The sequence below is a fragment of the Mustela lutreola genome, chromosome 7, assembly GCF_030435805.1.
Source record: "Mustela lutreola isolate mMusLut2 chromosome 7, mMusLut2.pri, whole genome shotgun sequence".
Classification (NCBI taxonomy): domain Eukaryota; kingdom Metazoa; phylum Chordata; class Mammalia; order Carnivora; family Mustelidae; genus Mustela; species Mustela lutreola.
In genome coordinates this window covers 46,645,919-46,665,963 of record NC_081296.1, presented here as the reverse complement: position 1 = coordinate 46,665,963, position 20,045 = coordinate 46,645,919, and the positions used below count along the sequence as shown (strand labels likewise).

At 45.1% G+C, this 20,045-nt stretch overlaps 1 protein-coding gene across 2 annotated transcripts in view; it reads left to right on the top strand.

The window, feature by feature from the left end:
* Nucleotides 1-20,045, top strand: part of MYO1E (myosin IE) — a 194,979-nt gene that overhangs the window by 94,941 nt on the left and 79,993 nt on the right. The gene's annotated exons all lie outside the window — the stretch shown is intronic.

Genomic DNA, 20,045 nt, shown 5'->3' with positions numbered 1-20,045 from the left:
TAGCACAAGGACCATTATCACAACTAAATAATTAGTCATAATTTAATATCATCTAAAAATAAGCAGTCCACATTCAAATTTCTCTAATTGTTACAAACATGTCCTTACCTGCCGGCTTACGTAAATCAAGGAACACTGGTTGCATGTGGTCATGAATCTTTTTTTTTAATTAATTAATTAATTTGAGAGAGAGCGAGAGCGCAAGAGCGTGAGTGCACGCGAGGGTGGGGAGGCAGAGAATCAATCTCCAGCAGACTCCCCATGAGTGCGAAGCCTGATGTGGGGCTCGATCCCATGACCCTGAGATTGTGAGTGAGCTGAAACCAAGAGTTGCTCAACCGCCTGAGCCACCCAGGCGCCCCTCGCCTTTTCCCCCTCAATGGTCATGAATCAATCTTTCTTTCTTTCTTTCTTTCTTTTTTTTTTTAATTCTACTATAGTTTCCCTACTTCCACAGTTGTATTTTCATGATGTTGACTTGATGAAGAGAAAGATCCCGATTCCGTGTAGACACATCTTCTAGATTTGTCTAATTGCTCCCTAATGGTCTCGTTACACTAATTCCTTTGACTGGCTTTTCTGTAAATTGGAAGTTAGATCTATGTACTTAATTAGATGCAGGTCAAGCCCCTTTGGAAGGGATTCTTAGGTGCTGATAAGTTATTGCTTAGGAGGAAATGCTTCTGTGTAACCCCGGGTGGAGGTCACTGACCACTGGATTAGGTGGGAGGCGTTTTCTTGACCGGAGCTGAAGGAGAGAGTATAGGGTGCTCTTTGTTCTTCCTTCTGGGACTCTAATGAGATGAGAAAGAAGGGAATGGTTTTGTTGCCTGAGCTTCACGAGTCTGGAAGCTGCTTCAGGGACCCAGCCCAAACGTCGCCTGCTCAAAATCCCCCTCACCGTCACTGCAGGTGTGCGGGCACAGAAGCGGGATGCGTGCCTTTTCTAGAATCCTGCCGCTGTTCAGGTGGCAAAGACTTGAAGACTTGCTCCAAAGGTTTCTGGGGTGGTGGCTGTGCTATTAATTCAAGAGAAGGTATAACAAATTTCTGCTTTCTCTCCTGAACTAACTACTCAGACTTCGGCCACGCTTCACAGGTTAAGGCACAGTCCTGCAGAAGGCCACTTGCCCTGCAAGTTTGGGGGTCCCCAGGGCACCCTCACTTCTGACTAGCTGGATCCAAGTTCAGGGGTTCCCACCACCACCTTGGGTTCAATAATTTACCAGATTGGCTCACCGAGCTTAAAAAAGTGCTGTACTTGTGGTTACAGTTTTATTATGGCAAAAGGATACGCATCAGAACTGGACCAAAGAAGGTCTGGGAGGGGTCCAAATGGGAAGCTTCTGGTCATCCTCTCCCCATGGAGTCATGGATGGTGTTACCTCCTTCCAGTTATGATGTGTGAGTTGGCCACGTAGCCTTGCCACCCAGGGAAGTTTACCCGAACCTTTGTTGTGCAGTTGTGCAGTTTTAATCTGGACTCACTCCTGTACTGCCCCCCCACCCCTCCCCCATCCCCGCAGCCCCCGTGATTTCGGGCTAATGCCTATGGTCTCTAGTTCCTCCAGGGGTCAGTACTTATATGATGCTTCCCAAAACCCTTACATTAATCACTGTTCCCGAAAGCCCCCAGACAAACAGGCACTCGAATCCCGCAGGACATTCCAGGCCCCTAGAGATTCCTCCTGAGGCAGAAGGCAAAAGCCAGACCCCTCTTTGTGTTAATTCCTTACTGTCCAAGAGCTGTGGTTTTTCTGCTTTGAGAAAGTCATTTTGCTGTCTCTGAGATGCTGTGGTTCCTTCTGCCCAGCTCAGGGATCCTGGGCAGCAAACCTAACACTTGTCTGGGCCTCAGTTTCTTCTTCTATGGGTGAACTGATTGACCAGATGACCTCTGACGTCTCTCCCGGTTTTGGAACTTTTTCTTCCAAGTAATGCTGGAGGGAAGAGAGAACAGGGAAATGCTGTTTTCCGTAGACACGCCCAAGTTTGCAAGCCATCGCAACCACTGGCGCTGGGAGAGTTGGGGACTGAGTGGAATGCTGCTTGCCCAAATGCATCTGGGAATAGAAAACAAACCCAGGGGCGCCTGAGTGGCTCAGTGGGTTAAAGCCTCTGCCTTCAGCTCAGGCCATGATCTCGGGGTCCTGGGATCGAGCCCCGCGTCGGGCTCTTTGCTCAGCAGGGAGCCTGCTTTCCTTCCTCTCTCTGCCTGCCTCTCTGCCTACTTGTGATCTCTCTCTGTCAAATAAATAAAAATAATAAAATATTTTAAAAAAAGAAAAAAAAAAAAAAAGAAAACAAACCCATTGTCCTGGGGGCTGGAAGGGAAGCCCGCTCTTTATATTAAGGACTTCTGCCACGGCTGGTAAGACTGGGAGTTTTTAGAATCATCTCATTGGAAAATAAAAAGGTAATGATGGCCTTATCTCTGCCATGTTCTTTTAGACCTTCCCCTCCCAAGTTCCCAGGTATGACACTCTTTAGAGGAGAGGGTGGCAGCACATAAAGACAGTATTATCAGTTTCCTCCCAGGACTGCTCATGTTTTCCTAAGAGGTGGATATGGTGACAGGATGGATTGGCAGCTGACTATTCCAGGACTAGAAATCAGCGTAGCAGATTGACTTTAAGAAGAAAGAACTTGGGGCATCTGGGTGACTCAGTGGGTTAAAGCCTCTGCCTTCGGCTCAGGTCATGATCCCAGGGTCCTGGGATCGAGCCCCGCGTCCGGGCACTCTGCTCAGCAAGGAGCCTGCTTCCCCCTCTCTCTCTGCCTGCCTCTCTGCCTACTTGTGATCTCTCTCTGTCAAATAAATAAATAAAATCGTTTTTAAAAAACATCGTATTAAAAAAGAAAGAACTCAAGGAAGAAGACAGGTGCTTTCTCAAGTTCAGGCCTCCATCCAAGCTTTGGTCCTGAGTTTTGCAAACATTTATAGACTTGACTTGTCAAAATAGTTGCACTGGGACAGCCTCGGAGAGGCTGTGGCCAAGCACAGCATGAACGAGAGTGAACTAGACTTCTAAGCATGATTTTATAAGGAGGATTCTGCCCTGGACGGCTCAGGTCATTAGTTCCCTGGAACAGAGTCCACAAGGGGAGCCAGATTCCCATTTTAGGGTGGAATTCAGGGCAGGGGGATGATCACATTGGCTCCTGGCATCAGATCATGGCCCCTGCCTCTATCTGGAGACCGTGAAATAGGGTCTCCCTCCTCCGTGGTCTGTTTGCCTGGGGGAACACCCAGCATTTCTCCTGTTTATTTTCCTACCCTGACTCCCGTGTAGGTCAACCCCCTTTTAGTAACCCGCACTCTCCTGCCAGCCTGTGCCATCCATCAGGTCATGAATAAACACCCGGGATTCGCTTTAGGTGTTCCCCGAGTCTTCTCCAACAGCCCACGGGCAGATAGGTCAGGAGAATGGCTGCCCTACATGTTACTTTCATCCACCGTCCCTTGCGTTCTCTAGTTGAACTTTCCAGGTCTAAAGATTTCCAATGCCTGAATTGCCTTATTATTTCAGTGGCTCTAAAGACATGGAGGCCCCACATCCGTTTCAGCTGATTTCTGGTGGTGGGCCCCAAGCCTCAGTATCTTTTTTCAGGCTCCCCAATTTTTCTAGTTGAGAACCAGGATGAAGGCAACTGGAATCCTAATTCCTAGGTGCATCTTTTGTTGAAGCACCCCTAGCATGGGCAACGTGCAAACGTGCAACGTGCAAACCCTCTGCCCCACCCCAGTCCCAGCCTCGCTTCTGCTGGGCACTCTCCTCCCAGGTGGTCTCGTCCTCCTCTCTGGGTCTTGACATTATTATTTCTCAAGGTTTCATGCAGGAAGGAGGCTTGAGAACTAAGAACGTCCAACTAGTAAATGGCAGAGTCTGTTTGAACTTGGCCCTGTCTGACCTTAAACCCCCTGCACTTTCTCTGCACCCTATGGTCAGTGATCCCTCTCTGTGTCTCAGACATCCCACATTTCCCTGGAGGTGATAAAGCTACCATACACTGTGAGGAAAGGTTAGTTATCCAGGACTTGAGCTCCTGTGGTGAAGGTCTTCTCCGCCCGAACCACAGATGCTTGCTTGAACCTAATCCTTAAGAGGTTGTTGGCCATGATGCCTTGCATAACCCAGGAGGCGGATGGTTGTGCTTTGTCACCAGTAGAAGGCAGGCACATGGAATTCGTGAATGAACATGACCTTATGAATATGTGAATCTCAGTTTCTTCCTGAGAAGTGAAAACGCTTCTATGTACTAGATGGGGGTTTTTTGTTTTTTGTTTTTTGTCCATACCTGGGCCATTTCTCCTTTTTTTCTTTTTCTTTTTTTCAATTAACATCCAACATATTATTTGTTTCAGGGGTACAGGTCTGTGATTCATCGTCTTACTCAATTCACAGCACTCACCATAGCACATACCCTCCCCAGTGTCCCATCACCTCCCTCCCCTCCAGCAACCCTCAGTTTGTTTCCTGAGATTAAGAGTCTCTCATGGTCTCCCTCCCCATCCCATCTAGTTTCATTTTTCCCTGGGCCATTTCTTTATCTTGATTTCCTTGTTAGTCCTGGATAGGTGTGAGGGAATTACCGTTATGGATCCTTGCATTTGGCCGTTCTGTTAAAGAAGCCTTCATCAGTGGAGGAAACCAGCAGGTCAGTTTCTGAGATAAGCCCCTTCTCACCCCATACCGTGTCCCTTGCAAGCCACGTAGTTTTAAATGTGTGCATTTAACAAAGATACCCTCATGTGCTATCAAAAATTATGCATACTTGGCATGCAAAAGTAAAATAACAATGTATTATAAAGTTGAACTATAGGAAATAATAGAATTCTAATAATTATTAAATAAACATTTAATATATACTCATTCTGTTTACCTTTTCAGGATTTAGGAGATCTCTTGATTTGGTTAATATCTATTTAAGAAGCTACCTTGAAGGGTTTCAATGCATATGTTCCTTTGACAAATTTATAAGGAGGCATATTTAAATTATCTGAGTTCTTTGCAACTTAAAAATTGGGGTCACTTGGGGCGCCTGGGTGGCTCGGTGGGTTGAGCTGCGCTGCTTTTGGCTCAGGTCATGATCTCGGGGTCCTGGGATCGAGTCCTGCATCGGGCTCTCTGCTCAGCAGGGAGCCTGCTTCTCTCTCTCTCTCTCTCTCTGCCTGCCTCTCTATCTACTTGTGATCTCTCTCTGTCAAATAAATAAATGGAATCTTTAAAAAAAAATTGGGGTCACTCTATCAAGTGGGTGTTAACACTTGAAGGCATGAGAAAGAACTCCAGTAGTGGGGAATGAAAGAGCCTGGATCCCCAGTGTAGGCCTTTCTCCTAACCTGCAGGTTCAAAAACTATGGCCTATTGCATGTTTTTGTGAAAAAAGTCTCTCTGGAACCAAGTGTTAGCCATCTGTGTCCATATTATCTTTGCCTCTGTGCTACACTGTCACAGCTGGGTGGTGAGGGAGACCGTACCTGGGCCTTTATGGGGAAAAGTTTAGCAGCTCCTGCCTGAAGCACAAGTTTCAGTGTAATAATCCCATGTCTGTGACATGCAGCATCTCAAATTTCACAAATTCGTGTTGGTTCTTCTTATCCTACCCCCGAACATACTTCTTTACCAACTCTCTCTTTTCCCACCATGGTTGCTAGATGAATGGTTTCAAACTGTTGTCCTTTAATGTTGTCATATAAACCGCTCACTTCTGCCAAAATATCTCAGTGGCTCTCCATTGCCTAGTAGGGTCCAAAGTCCATAGCTCTAGTAGAGACCAAAGTCCCTAACTTGGGACACCTCCTGCTTTATTTTCTACTGTTCTAACCAAATTGCTGGGGGTTTTTTTGTTTGTTTGTTTGTTTGGGTTTTTTTGTTTTTTGTTTTTTGTTTTTTTGCCCTCCAATGGGTCAGGTTCACTTCTGCCTCCAAGTCCTTGCCTGGGTAGTTCTCCCGGCCCCTCCTCACCTCCCCCGGCCTTTCTCACCAACCTCAAGCCAGTAATCTCTCCATTTCCTGAATTTCAGTAGCGCCTCATATAGCTCTCATTTTCACCTACTTAGTATCATGATTATTTAATTTGCATGTGCTTATTTTAAGTAGCTTTTCAATCCTTGATGACTAGAAACTGGTGTTAGGCTTCTGGGTTTCTCCGGTACACACAATAAATGTTTATTTCATGATGCTTTTGAAACCGAAACGCTTGAAAGAAGCTCTAAGTGCTATTTGTGTTTACGTGAGGGGGAGATCACTTTGGACTAGAACAGTCAGCAAAGGTGTCATGGAGATGCTGGGACTTGATTTGAGCCCTCCCCACCAGATGTTTTCAGGAAGAAAACTTGAATGGCTTGAGAGCCTCTGGAACCCACACTGTGTGATGGGGAGAAAGTGAGGAGGGTATCAGTGTGGTTGTTAAAGGTTTCTATTGACACGTTGTCTTCATAAATTACTTGCGGGCCAGTTCTACTTCTGTTTCTGCATCGTAGCCACGTAGCATTTGGGTAGCCCTGCCAGGAGGTAAGTGTGATTGGGTGACAGGTCCCTCCTAGAATGACAGGCTGGGTGATCTGGGGTAAGCCTGTGCAGGGATACAGTGCACAAAAGGCTGGTTGACAAAAGGAAGTCTATGTGTAGAAAAGAGGTGAGATCTTGAGGGCATGCAGGTAGCTGGGGAGGTTATAAGGCCCTGACCTGAGCTGGAAAGGTGAAGAAGAAACTGATGTGTGACATCAGGATGTGTGACATCAGGATGGGCACCGGCATGGGGACTCTGGACAGTGCCAGCAGGTAAACACAACCACTCAAGCTCTGTCAGTGTCATTGAAGATGATGAGCCCTGAAGACACAAGTAGACACTGTGAGTCCATTACATGGTAACCCATGTCCACTTAGCTCTTCTGTCTTCTGCGCTACAAAATGCAGAATTTGGGTTTGTGTTATAGAACTACATATGTGATGCCTTTGAATCTCCCAGAGACATCATTGCCAATCTGTTTAATAAAATAATTGTGTCAGGGGAACTGGGTGGCTCAGTTGGTTAAGCATCTGCCTTGGGCTCAGGTCTTGATCCCAGGGTCCTGGGATCTAGTTCCGAGTTGGACTCCTTTTCAGTGGGGAGTCTGCTTCTCCCTCCCCCTGCTCATGCATGCTCTCTCTCTTTCTCTGTCTCTCTCTCTCTCCCTCTCAAATAAATAAAGAAAATCTTTTTAAAAAATAAAATAGTTATGTGGTAAGAGGTAAATCATGTGGTAAAAGGGGAGGGAGAACCAGCAGGTTTTTGTGTATCCTTTACCATCTATATTTCCAGACAAGAGCTCGGCAGTGTTTCTGGGGCCCTTGCCAGGTGACCTAAGGGGCTATGAAGAACATGTATGTGGCAGTTGTATTGCTGCTATCAAAAATGAATTCCTGGGGCGCCTGGGTGGCTCAGTGGGTTGGGGCCTCTGCCTTTGGCCAGAGTCCTGGGATCGAGCCCCGCGTCGTGCTCTCTGCTCAGCAGGGAGCCTGCTTCCCCCTCTCTGCCTGCCTCTCTGCCTCCTTGTGATCTCTGCCAGTAAAAAAATAAAAAAATAAATAAAATCTTAAAAAAAAAAAAAAAAAAGAATTCCTATCCCTTTCGGCCCGCATCAGCGATTGCCATCTTGGCTTGTTTTAAAACCGTGTTGTCAATTTGAAAGCATTGCATTGGGGGCAGTTCCTAAGTTTATTTTTTGCTTTGAAATATTCTGCTGCATTTGTTTTCCAAAGACGAGGGCATTCTATCCTTAATGTGTCCAACACCAGTTTGTAAAGTCTTGAAAGGTGGCATCCTGAATCCGTGCCAAGTAAATATTGTTTTAGGAATAAATAAAGACCTGAGAGATAGTTTGAAGATATGTCCCTGGCACTGGGTGACTGAATATGTAAACCTTCATAGAGGAAAAGGAGATAGCTGTCACTATTGGGTCTAAGATTTCTGAATTATCTGCTTCAAAAGACATTTTGGATTTGGAATCCCTAAGCTTTGGAGTAGTAAAGGTTAAAGATGAAAAGATTAAAAAAAAAAAATCAGAGCCCCTCTAATATTTGGCTTGTGTCCCGTCTCCGTTCTCTGTGTCTGCACCATCTAGTGTCTCATGGATTCTCAAGCTACCTTCCTGTCTTTGATGTATTTCAGGAACCTTTTATTATTAGCATTGGAGCTTCTGTTTCTTTGGTCCACCCGACTTGTTTATCCCAGCAGCCTTGGCCTTTGAGGCTCTCTGTCCCTCTGGCCAGGCTTTGGGAGACCCTGTCAGCTCACACCCAGGGCTGGGGTCTGCGTGAGAACTGCCCTTTGGCTGAGAGCTTTGAAGAGCATGACCTCAAATCTGCCCTGTCCCCCAAGCTCGCTGCAACTCTTACCTTCCAGCTGGTGTGATGGTAGAAATTCCTTTACCACCAAAGAATGTTATTCAGGAAGCCTGACTCACTTGCTAATTAATAATATTATCCCAAATCATAATCATAGCCCCTTTTGGAGTCCTTGCTTTAAGTCTCTACATTTTTCAGTTGTATCATTGACAACCAGGCAGACGAGGTGTTCCTGCCCCACTTCTCACCCCACGCCCCAGCTTTGCACGTCAAGAAATGGAGTCTCAGCGGCAAAGGAACCATGTTAAACATCTCACATTTGCGATGCGGCAAAGCCGCACTCTGAGCCGGGGCTGCCCAACTCCGTTATTATACTCTTTGCACGTCTCCCTGATGCGCTGAGCCAACAGGTGTCAGGTTAGCTGGGTGATCATCTGTTAGCACCCACGGTCACGTGGTGTAGTAGAAAGAAAGACCGCGGGGGCTGAGTCACAGGGTGGACTCAGTTCTGTTCTGTGTGACGTCTGTGACTTCAGCAAGCTTCAGTCGTTTCAGCTACAAAACGAGGATTAATGCCTTAAAAGAATAGAGGGAAAGTCAAAAGAAGAAATACACATAAATACAGGTTTTCTTTTTTTTTTTTTTTAAAGATTTTATTTATTTATTTGACAGACAGAGAGCACAAGTAGGCAGAGAGGCAGGCAGAGAGGGGTGGGTGGGAGGCAGGCTTCCCGCTGAGCAGAGAGCCCCATGCAGGGCTCGATCCCAGGACCCTGAGACCATGACCTGAGCTGAAGGCAGAGGCTTAACCCACTGAGCCACCCAGGCGCCCCTCAGTACAGGTTTTCTTAAAAGATTTTATTTTTATTTATAAGAGAGAGAGCGCACGAGTGGAACCGGGCAGGGAGAGGGAGAAGCCGACTCCACAGCTGAGCAGGGATCCTGACTCGGGGCTCGATCCCAAGACCCCAGGATCATGACCTGAGCCGGAGGCAGACACTTAACTGAGTGAGCCACATAGGCTTCCCCGGGGATGTTTCTGAACTGTGAAGGAGTGCTGTAAAGTATCTGCTAATAACACTGAAAAGAATTTCAAAGCTAGTAAGTAAGTAGCTGAGCTGGAGCTCAAATTTGGTCTTCAGACTAAACATTCGAGGCTTTTCCTAGTGCGTCAGCCTGGGTGGAGAAGAGCGCTGCCATGAGACGGTTTTCTTGGCAGACTGTAGACGAACTTTGTGTCTGCTTGACAACACTGATTGGGAGGAAACAAGAGCTCTCTGTCTTGTTCACACTTCCCTTGCTACGTTCAAGATTGAATTTTTATCATTCACTCGGTGGCTTTGGCAGGTCTGTGATTACACCCTTCGCTATGGCACGAACTTTAGAATTTATTTTTCAGTGTCGGGACGGGCTGTGACTGATCACCCCTTTCTCTGTTCCCCTGGAATCCCCCAGGTGGGCACAGAGCTGCTTCCCCACAGACCTGGTTCTTGCCCAGATCCAGGAGGGTGCCAGGAAGGGAATGTGTGAATTCAGTCTTTGGAGGAGGCTGTTCCGAACCTTCTCTGGAGTGTTTCTCCGTCTTGATCACATGTGATCACAGGGATGCAGGCTATTATTTGTCACTTTGTACAGTCTGTGAGATAATCAATGTTTTTGGCAGAAGCCCTAATTAGGGAGGTGTCTATCTGTAAAGACTCGGGTGTAGTGAAAAGTTTGATGATGCTATGAACTGTGGTATTCATGGAGTGACTTTGCAAAACACTGTTGATTTTAACTGACCAGCTAACCCGTATGAGGATTTTAAATATATGCCTTGATCAGAAGTGGTAGAGCCAGACTCCTTTCCTAGCAATGCCGCTCCCTGGCTGTGTGTCCCTGAGCGAACTGTGTAGCGTTTCTTATCAAAGAACGGGGCAGAGAGCGCCTACCCCACAGGTCTCACTCAGGTCAGATGATTGATGGATGCGAAGCCTATGCAACAGTCCCTGACGTGCCTTAGCTGCTTACTCCCTGTGCAGTGCTGCAGTGATTCCATCTACTAGTTGACTCCTTTCAAATCTTTGGAATTGACATTATTTCTCGTCTTCTGGACTATTTCTCAGACACACATACGTTCATCTTTTGAACTCTGGAATCAGGAAACTGTATTTTTCCACTGTATTTTTTTACCCTTAGGTTATACCTTTTGAACTAAGAGTCAAGTTGAATACTAGTATGTCCTGATATCCAAAAGTAGGGTTTGAGAGAATCCGTCCCAGCAGGAAGATTTCAGAACTTTATTGTCTTCTCAGTCCCCTGCCATGTTGACACAGTCGGCCTCCAGCTCCTTCAGTTCCCAGAACACTATGTTCATCCTTTTCCTTTCCCTCATGCCTCTACCACCTTTCCAGCTTGTTCTCCTTGGGGAGCTTCTTTCTCAGTGCTCCCGAAATGTCAGTGGTCCCCATTGCTTTTGACATGCTTGGAGCTGCCAGCAACAAAAAATCTAATTCAACCTGGCTGAGAAATTAAGGCAATTTTTTAAAAAATTTTTTAAATTAACATGTGATGTATTATTAGCTCCAGCGGTACAGGTCTGTGAATCGCCAGGTTTACACACTTCACAGCACTCACCATAGCACATACCCTCCCCAATGTCCATAACCCCACCACCCTCTCCATATCCCCCTCCCCCCAGCAACCCTCAGTTTGTTTTGTGAGATTAGGAGTCTCTTATGGTTTGTCTCCCTCCCGATCCCATCTTGTTTCATTTATTCTTTTCCTACCCCCCCTAACCCCCCCACGTTGCATCTCCACTTCCTCATAACAGGGAGATCATATGATAGTTGTCTTTCTCCGATTGGCTTGTTTCGCTAAGCATGATACCCTCTAGTTCCATCCATGTCGTTGCAAATGGCAAGATTTCATTTCTTTTGATGGCTGCATAGTATTCCATTGTGTATATATACCACATCTTCTTTATCCATTCATCTGTTGATGGACATCTAGGATCTTTCCATAGTTTGGCTACTGTGGACATTGCTTCTATAAACATTCGGGTGCATGTGCCCCTGCATATCACTGTTTGTATCTTTAGGGTAAATACCCAGTAGTGCGATTCCTGGGTCATAGGGTAGCTCTATTTTCAACTTTTTGAGGAACCTCCATGCTGTTTTCCAGAGTGGTTGTACCAGCTTGCATTCCCACCAACAGTGTAGGAGGGTTCCCCTTTCTCCGCATCCTCGCCAACATCTGTCATTTCCTGACTTGTTAATTTTAGCCATTCTGACTGGTGGGAGGTGGTATCTCATTGTGGTTTTGATTTGTATTTCCTTGATGCCGAGTGATGTGGAGCACTTTTTCATGTGTCAGTTGGCCATTTGGATGTCTTTTTGCAGAAATGTCTGTTCATGTCCTCTGCCCATTTCTTGATTGGATTATTTGTTCTTTGGGTGTTGAGTTTGCCAAGCTCTTTTTGGATACTAGCCCTTAATCCGATATGTCGTTTGCAAATATCTTCTCCCATTCTGTCAGTTGTACATTAAGGCAATTTATTATCCCATGTAACAGAACATGGAGTGATCGTAGGGACCTCAGGGCTAGTGGCTCGGTGGTCCATTGATGATCAGGGACTTGGTTTCTTTCCACCTCTCTGCGTCACCATCCAGACATCCTAAGATTTGTTCTGGTTCCCCTGGGTAGTTGCAAGTGGCTACCGGGGCAATCAGAGTAACGTCCTTCCTTACATCCTAGAGGGGAGAGGAGCCTCTCCCATGAGTCCTACCTTAATTCTAATGCGACAACTTTGTTCACATGGACTCTTGAGCTGCTGGGAGTGCGGGTCTGGTGCAGATGGGCTCCTCTGAGCATGGGACCAGCCTCTCTATTCCTGGTGTACCAGATAGGATCCCTGAACCAAGTCAGGAAATTGCCAGGGAAGGGGAAGGTGGGGAAAAGAGCTTGAGGAGTGGGAACCACCAGTGGCCACTACAGTCCCCAAGGTCCCAGTGCAGTCAGCACTCAGGCATGCTTCTCTTTGGTAGTCCCACTTCCTCTTGCTCCCATCCTGGTATTCTCATCCAGAACCTTTCCCTGTGCATCAGGCTCCCATTTTCAACTACCTGCTGACCATACCTATTAGCCACTGATCCAGACAACTTACAAGGGGGAACATATATACATTCACGTGTACACAGGTGACCAGATACTCCATCTACTTCTTCCTTCGCGTCCTCAGATTTGCAACGTTTCCTCTAAACTCTTTAAAATGATTTATTTTGAAATAATTCCAGTTGTACAGAAAAATGGGCAGAATAGTTCAAGCAATTGTCTTCTTCACCTGGTCTTCCCAACTGGTAACATTGGGCCACATTTACGCTCTCTCCCACCCCTTCTTTCAAGCATATGCGCACAGACACAGTTATTGATATTACTGGTGATGTTAATATTTTTCTGAACCTTTTAAGATCAAGCTGCAGATGTGATAACTCGTGACCCCTAAACTCTCCAGTGTGTATTTCCTGAAAACAAGATGTTTTCCTACCTAACCGGTTATAATACTCCAGACCAGGACACTGATCATGGTCCAACCCCACCTAACCCATAGACCCCATTTCCATTTTTTTACCAGTTCTCTCCCAAATATCTCTTTCCATTCTGCTGCAGGATTCTTTCCAGGAATACATGTCTCTTCAGACTCTGTCATTTTGGAATAATTCCCCAGATTGCACTCAGGGGACACATTGCAAGGTTTACCCAATATGTGTATTTCCTGCTCTTTACAGTTTTAAAGAGTTCAGGCATTACATTCAGTGGGCTGACCTCAGCATGGGTCTGTCTTGTGATTCCTTCTGGCCAGACTCAGGTCATTCCTGCTGAGCAGGACTTCCTTAGAAACAACACTGTGCTCTTGAGCAATTGGTTGGACCCGTATGTGTCTGCTATGTTTCCTCTGATTAAGTTCTCCATATTTTCTTTTAGGATAAGTTAGCGTTTTGTGGGTCTGTTTTGAGATTATGGCAGAATCCTGCCCCTCAGTAAACCATCGTCCACTGTAGCATCCACTAAGGACTGCAGCCCAGACCTGTCTCCTAAATGATGGTCGCCAAATGGTGGTGCTCTGTTTCCATCATTTCTTCTGTGTTCATTAGTTGGCACTCTATGATAAGAAAGAGTATTCCCTTCTCCCATGTTCTTGATTGATCTTATATTATGGTAGTATGCTCAGACTGTACTCAGTGACCATAATCCAGTACTGTCATGATCTCCATCAGCGGGAGCCCTTTCAAGCTGGCTCTCGTGAGCTGGACATGTCCACATCAGACAGTGTACGTCTCTATTTTGGGACACTACTACGTGTTCTAGGCTCAGCTTGCATTTTCCCTTGGTCCAGCCTTGGAATTGGCTATTTCTCCGAGAAGATTTGGTCTCTTCTGTTTATTTATAATCTGTACATTTACACTATACACACTATACATACACTACACACACACACACACACACACACACACACACACTTACACACACTTTATGACTTTCTGTGTCACCTTTCTTTCTAATAGTCAAAATGGATGTCTTTAATACCAATCCAACCCCTCAGGGTTCTTTCTTCTTTTCGGATTTGTTAATACTTTCTCTGACAAGGAGAGTGTTGTTTCACATTATTTTCAATTTCCCTATTGCTCAGTCAACTTTATGTGCTCAATCGACTCAGTCCCCCATCGCCAGCCGTCTCTTCCACTCATTACCTCCATGCTCCCCTCAACCTCCCTGTGGCTCTGAGGCCCAGCCCACCATGCCCACTGGCCCCCACCTCTGGGTGGCCCCTCAGATGCCCTTCAGTGCTATGTAGCCTTAGTCTCTGGGTTCCTCCAACCACATGAAATAACCGCAACCCTGCCTGGGGATTATATAAACACTGATCTTAGCGATACAGTGTCCACCAGCTCCTGAGGCCCCGAACCAAGATGTTGTTCTTGATTCCTCTTTATCCATCTTCTGTCAAAACCCGTCTCTGGCTAAGTTCTACCGATTTTGCTTCCAAATAAGGCAGGACTTTACCCTCTTACATTTTTGCCACCAGCACTGCCCTCATGGAGGCCTTCCTCCCCCTCCCCTGGATCCTCCACACCCTTCCTTTTTTTTTTTAATAATATTTTATTTATTTATTTGTGAGAGAGAGCAAGAGAGCAAAAGAGTGAGCACAGGCAGGCGGAATGACAGGCAGAGAGGCAGAGGGAGAAGCAGGCTTCCCCGCCAAGCAAGGAGCCTGATGTGGGACTCGATCCCAAGACGCTGGAATCATGACCTGAGCCAAAGGCCGCTGCCTAACCAACTGAGCCACCCAGGCGTCCCCCTCCACACCCTTTTAACCTGGCTGTGTCCTTCCAGCTTGGCCTCCATGATCCACACCTGCTTCCCATTGATGACTGCAGTGTTTCCCAGCTATGCAGGGTGCATGTGACATTACAGAACACGCAGAGGACGATCCCATGCTTTTTTTTTTTTTTTTAAATTTTTATTTTTCTAAAGATTTTTATTTATGTATTTAATAGAGAGACACAGCGAGAGAGGGAACAAAAGCAGGGGGAGTGGGAGAGAGAGAAGCAGGCTCTCCCAGCTGAGCAGGGAACCCGATTCGGGGCTTGATCCCAGGACCTCGGAATCATGGCAAAGGCAGACGCTTAACAACTGAGCCACCCAGGCGCCCCACATGTTTAGTTTTATTTCCGTGCTCCTGCTTCTGTCAGAAAGAAAGAAAAAGAATATCCTCTGAGCTGACCCTCCTTCTCTCCAGTCCATCCTGGCTCCTTTCGCATCGCAATTCACAGGGAAATAACCACTGTCCTGATTTTTAAATATCACCTTCCTTTTTTTTTTTTTTTTTAAAGATTTTATTTATTTATTTGCAGAGACAGAGGGAGAGAGAGCGAGCGAGCACAGGCAGACAGAGAGGCAGGCAGAGGCAGAGGGAGAAGCAGGCTCCCTGCCGAGCAAGGAGCCCGATGTGGGACTCGATCCCAGGATGCTGGGACCATGACCCGAGCCGAAGGCAGCTGCTCCACCAACTGAGCCACCCAGGGGTCCCTCACCTTCCCTTTTCTTGATGGTGTTACATTTGCTTCTGTAACCAACCTCTTGATTGTCTTTTTGGGCTGTTGAACATGAGGTAAATGGAATCCTACTATGTGAGTTCCATGTATTCCTCTGCAGCTTGCCTTTTTTTTTCCCACACAACATTAAAGTTCCTGAAATTTCCTGGGAGAGCGAAGCTATGATTCTTTTTTATTCCCCCCTCCTAGAATTCTACTTTTGGATATGTCGCAGTTTATTCTGTGTTGGTAGAAATTTGAATTATTTTCACAAATAACTATTTTATTTTTGTGGTATTTATTTTTAAGGTTGCCATTTTGGGGTACGCCGTCATGGTTTTCTATTTATAGCGGTCATATACATGTTCCATTAAAAAATGAATTTAAGTCAGTTTAGAGAAAAATACTCAGTCAGTAATAGATCCATTGGTCTTTAGAAGAGAGGTAAAGGCAAAATTCATGAATATGATGCAGAAAGGACCAGAGTCTGGTCCGTATAAAATAAGAAATACTGACTGCTGCTGACCAGAACCCTCGGTCCTTCCTCAAAACCGATACCCAAGGCACCGTCATGGACCTTTCATCCCCTCGCAGTCCCTCTCCTTCTCCCTCCAGCCCCCACTCAAGTCCCTTTCACCTGTGGTAGTTCCCTTCAGTTGCACCCAGTGGGGTTTTTGTCTCCCGCTGGGACTCACACTTCTCCCTTCGCCCGTGGGTCCGACGGCAGATGCCGCCCCCCCCCCCCACCGGCTAAAGTGACTCGTCTTGTTGAGACTTGAAATACTTGTGACTTCCTTTAAGAATCTTTTCTTAACATGCATTCCAGTCAGGGGTACCTGCCTGCCCCCGGGTGTCTATGAAACCGTAGCCCCATCTACACGGCTTCCCCGCAGCCTGTGTGCTCTCCCCTTCCCCAGCAGGCAGTGAGCTCCTTCGGGGCCGGAGCCCCCTCCCTTTTCCCCCTCCAGCCCAGAGCTTGGCCCCTGGAGGGGTGACAGTACATGTAGGGTAAACAAAAGCACTTCCCATTTCTGTTTTAAGTGTTTCTCTTTTGTAAAGTGCAAACAAATCTGAAATCGGTAAAGCAACGTTTCAATGACATTAACTTGATCAGTTACCAGGGAACAGTGTAGTTCGTGCGGTAAGAACTGTTAGAGAGGGGCGCCTGGGTCACTCAGTCAGGGCCTCTGACTCTTGGTTTCAGTTCAGGTTATGATCTCAGGGTCCCAGGATCCAGCCCCGCATGGGGCTCCACGTTCAGCACAGAGTCTACTTGAGTTTCTCTCCCTCTGCCCCTCCCCTGGCTCGTGCTTACACACATGTGCACTCTCTTTTTCTCAAATAAATAAATAAATCTTAAAAAAAAAAAAAAAAAGACCCATTACAGATTATTTTGAGACTAGGAAGGGGGAGATGGGAGTAGACTGATGAAACTTCGAGCAGTAGAAAAGATAGACTCTCCTTACTCTATGGGAAATCTGCTGAAAAATACAACAGAAATGTTTTTATATTTGTTAGAGTAAGTTGAAGTGAATTGAAAACACTATTGATTTCTAAGTGAGGTATAACTTTCAGACTCACAAAAGCAATTATGGTCCTGGAATCCAATTGTTAATATACTATTGTAAATAGCTTTTCCCCCCAGAACATTCTTTCCATTTCTTTGAAATTTTAGCATATGTTTCCATTTCTATGGCTAACACACACAGAACATTATTTCCTATTTGAATTGATATTTCCTATGAAGTCTGTCTTGACTTTGTTTTAAATTTGCTTGGCTGGTTCCCAGCCAGTTATATAAGAACTGCGGAGTTAGTTAAAAAATCTTATTTCTAGGTCCTGTCCTTGGAGACTGGGATTGGAGGCAGGTCAGCAGAGGAGCCCCAACATGAGCATTTTAAAAGTACTTTGAGGGTTCTGGTACACTGCTAGATTTAGGGACCCCTGCGTCATTTTTCTGATATAAAGCACATATACTTGCAGCATATTTTTTTGTCCACGTTAGAAGTTAAGTGAAGGCAATTGAATTAAGAAAGACTGCCTGTAACCATGAGCAAAGCAAATTCCCTAACTGCAGTGAGATGCAAAGCAAATAATTTTAGGCACGCTGTATAATGTCTGATGCCTTACATTCTTCTAACTTGCGTTTTAGTCCAGAGGAAGAAATAATATTTTTCCAGCCCCAAAGGGCCAGTGTAGTTATGGTTGTATATACTGTAAGCTTCAAATAATTATGTAACATTCTATTATTGTACCATATTCTCAGCAAATTATCAACCTCTGATCAATAGAACTTTGTTTTAAAGTGTTTGTAAATGGAAACCAAGAAATGAAATTTCCAGTCAATGTTCAGCCAGAACTAATTATTTTAAAGCTTCTGAAAAATATCACAATTACTAGAATGTCAGTGTTCTATTATTGGACTTGGCATACTTATTTTAATACATGAAATGAATTATGTTTCATTATTCTTCTGTTCTTTTGCTTCCAACCGAAGAAATAAAATAGTTCATGTCTGATCACACTATTAACCAAAGATACAATGGGGGAATCACTATACTTTTATTTCATAATTCTAATAGGATTTGTTGCTTTTCCTTTTCTCTCTCTTTCTTAAACACACACACACACACATACACACACACACACACACACACACACACACACACACAGCTTGCTTCAAGGAATTCTGAACATGAAAATATATTTACTCATCCTGATAAAGGAAGCTGAAGAATAGAGAAATTGATCAGTGTTGATTATCACTGAGATGTGTGGTTCCACTTTTAATAGAAATGCTATCTTTAAAAATCTGAAATGTATGGGGCGCCTGGATGGCTCAGTGGGTTAAAGCCTCTGCCTTCAGCTTAGGACAGGATCCCAGGGTCCTGGGATCAAGCCCCGCATCAGGCTCTCTGCTCAGCGGGAAGCCTCTCTCTCTCTGCCTGCCTCTCTGCCTAATTGGGATCTCTGTCAAATAATGGGTAAAATCTTAAAAATAAAAAAGATTCTGAAATGTGTAAGTAATTACCTATCAAAAATTTAAGCAATTAAGAGGAATCACATCCAAAGAAAAAGGAATCATCTATATGTATATCAGCCCTTCAATAAGTCAGAAATATTTCGTTTTTTGGAAAGATTTATTTATTTATTTATGAGAGAGAGAGAGAGAGAGAGAGAAAACGAGCACACAAGCACAGGTGGAGGGGCAGAGGGAGAGACTGCACTTAAGCAGACTCCACTATGAGCGTAGAGTCCAATGTGGGGCTCACTATCATGACCCCAACATCATGACCTTCACCAAAATCAAGAATCGGACACTCAACCTGCTGAGCCACCCAGGTGCCGCAAGTCAGAAACATTTCTTTTTCTTGGGATGCCTGGGTGGCACAGTCATTAATCATCTGCCTTTGGCTCGGGTCATGATCTCAGGGTCCTGTGATCGAGGCCTGCATGGGGCTTTCTGCTCAGTGGGGAGTTGTTTTGTGTTTTGTGATCACATTATAGATACATTGTCTTCTGCTTATGTTGCCATTAGCCTCAGCTGCAGTCTTTTGTATGTTGCCACGTGATTTTTTAGTTATTATAAATGCCTGTGTGATTATTAGATTGGGTGGTTGTACCTTTGCACTTTGGGACTTTCAGTATTCTTGACTATGCACATTATTTATAACATTACAAAATGGAGTTTCATTTGTCAGCAAAACCTATGCTTCAAGTGAACAAGAGCGCATGTTTTGACCCTGGATCTTGCATATCAAATCATTTAATTACATGGACCGTTTAACAGATCATTTCCTCATAGACCTGAAATATTTGCTATACCTACTTGTGCCTGGGAGTAAGCATGTCCCCTACGAACAGGGTGCCCTTTCCTCCCAGACTTGCTGGTTTTCTTCTTGCCACCACGTCTTAGGGAATTTCAGTTTGGTTTCCCTATTCACGTGACCTGCAAGCTGGGAACTCTGAGTGCTGGGATGGTGAATGAGTCACACTGATGGATTCAGAGCCCCTCAAAGAGGATTTTTCCCTTATTATCCCCTCTAATCGCTCTAATTATACGTGTATTACATCAAGGAAATTCACCAAGTTCTGAGTTTTGCTCTGATGGCTACCTTCATCTTTTTGTTTGTTTTCTTTCAAAATATCAAATGATTTCCAAATTTATTTCGGTGTCCTTTTGAAGCTAGGAGTCACCTGGCTTGGTTGTACCCTAAGCAGACGTTTCCTCTTGTCTTGAGTAACCAAGCCATTGATAACACAAAGGAAACCAATAGAGAGATGAGAAATCGGACTGACTTAAGCGCATTGTGAGCTGAGGTCATCATCAGTTGGAGGGGATTTTGAAGGAAGAATGGGTATTTTGAAGAGCAGACTATACACTGTTAACAAAAGGGTTTCCCCATGCAGTGAGGCCACCAAACGGAAGGTAGTCTTTGTTATGCAGGATGTGATAAATATTGCCTCATCATTTAATTTTAGAACTTCTAAAATAAAGTTGCTTACACCACTTCAGGGCACACAGTTTGAAACCTGAGAGAGCCTACGGTTTCTTTTTATTCATTTATTTATTTATTTATTTTTAAAGATTTTATTTATTTATTTGACAGAGAGAGAGAGAGATCACAAGTAGGCAGAG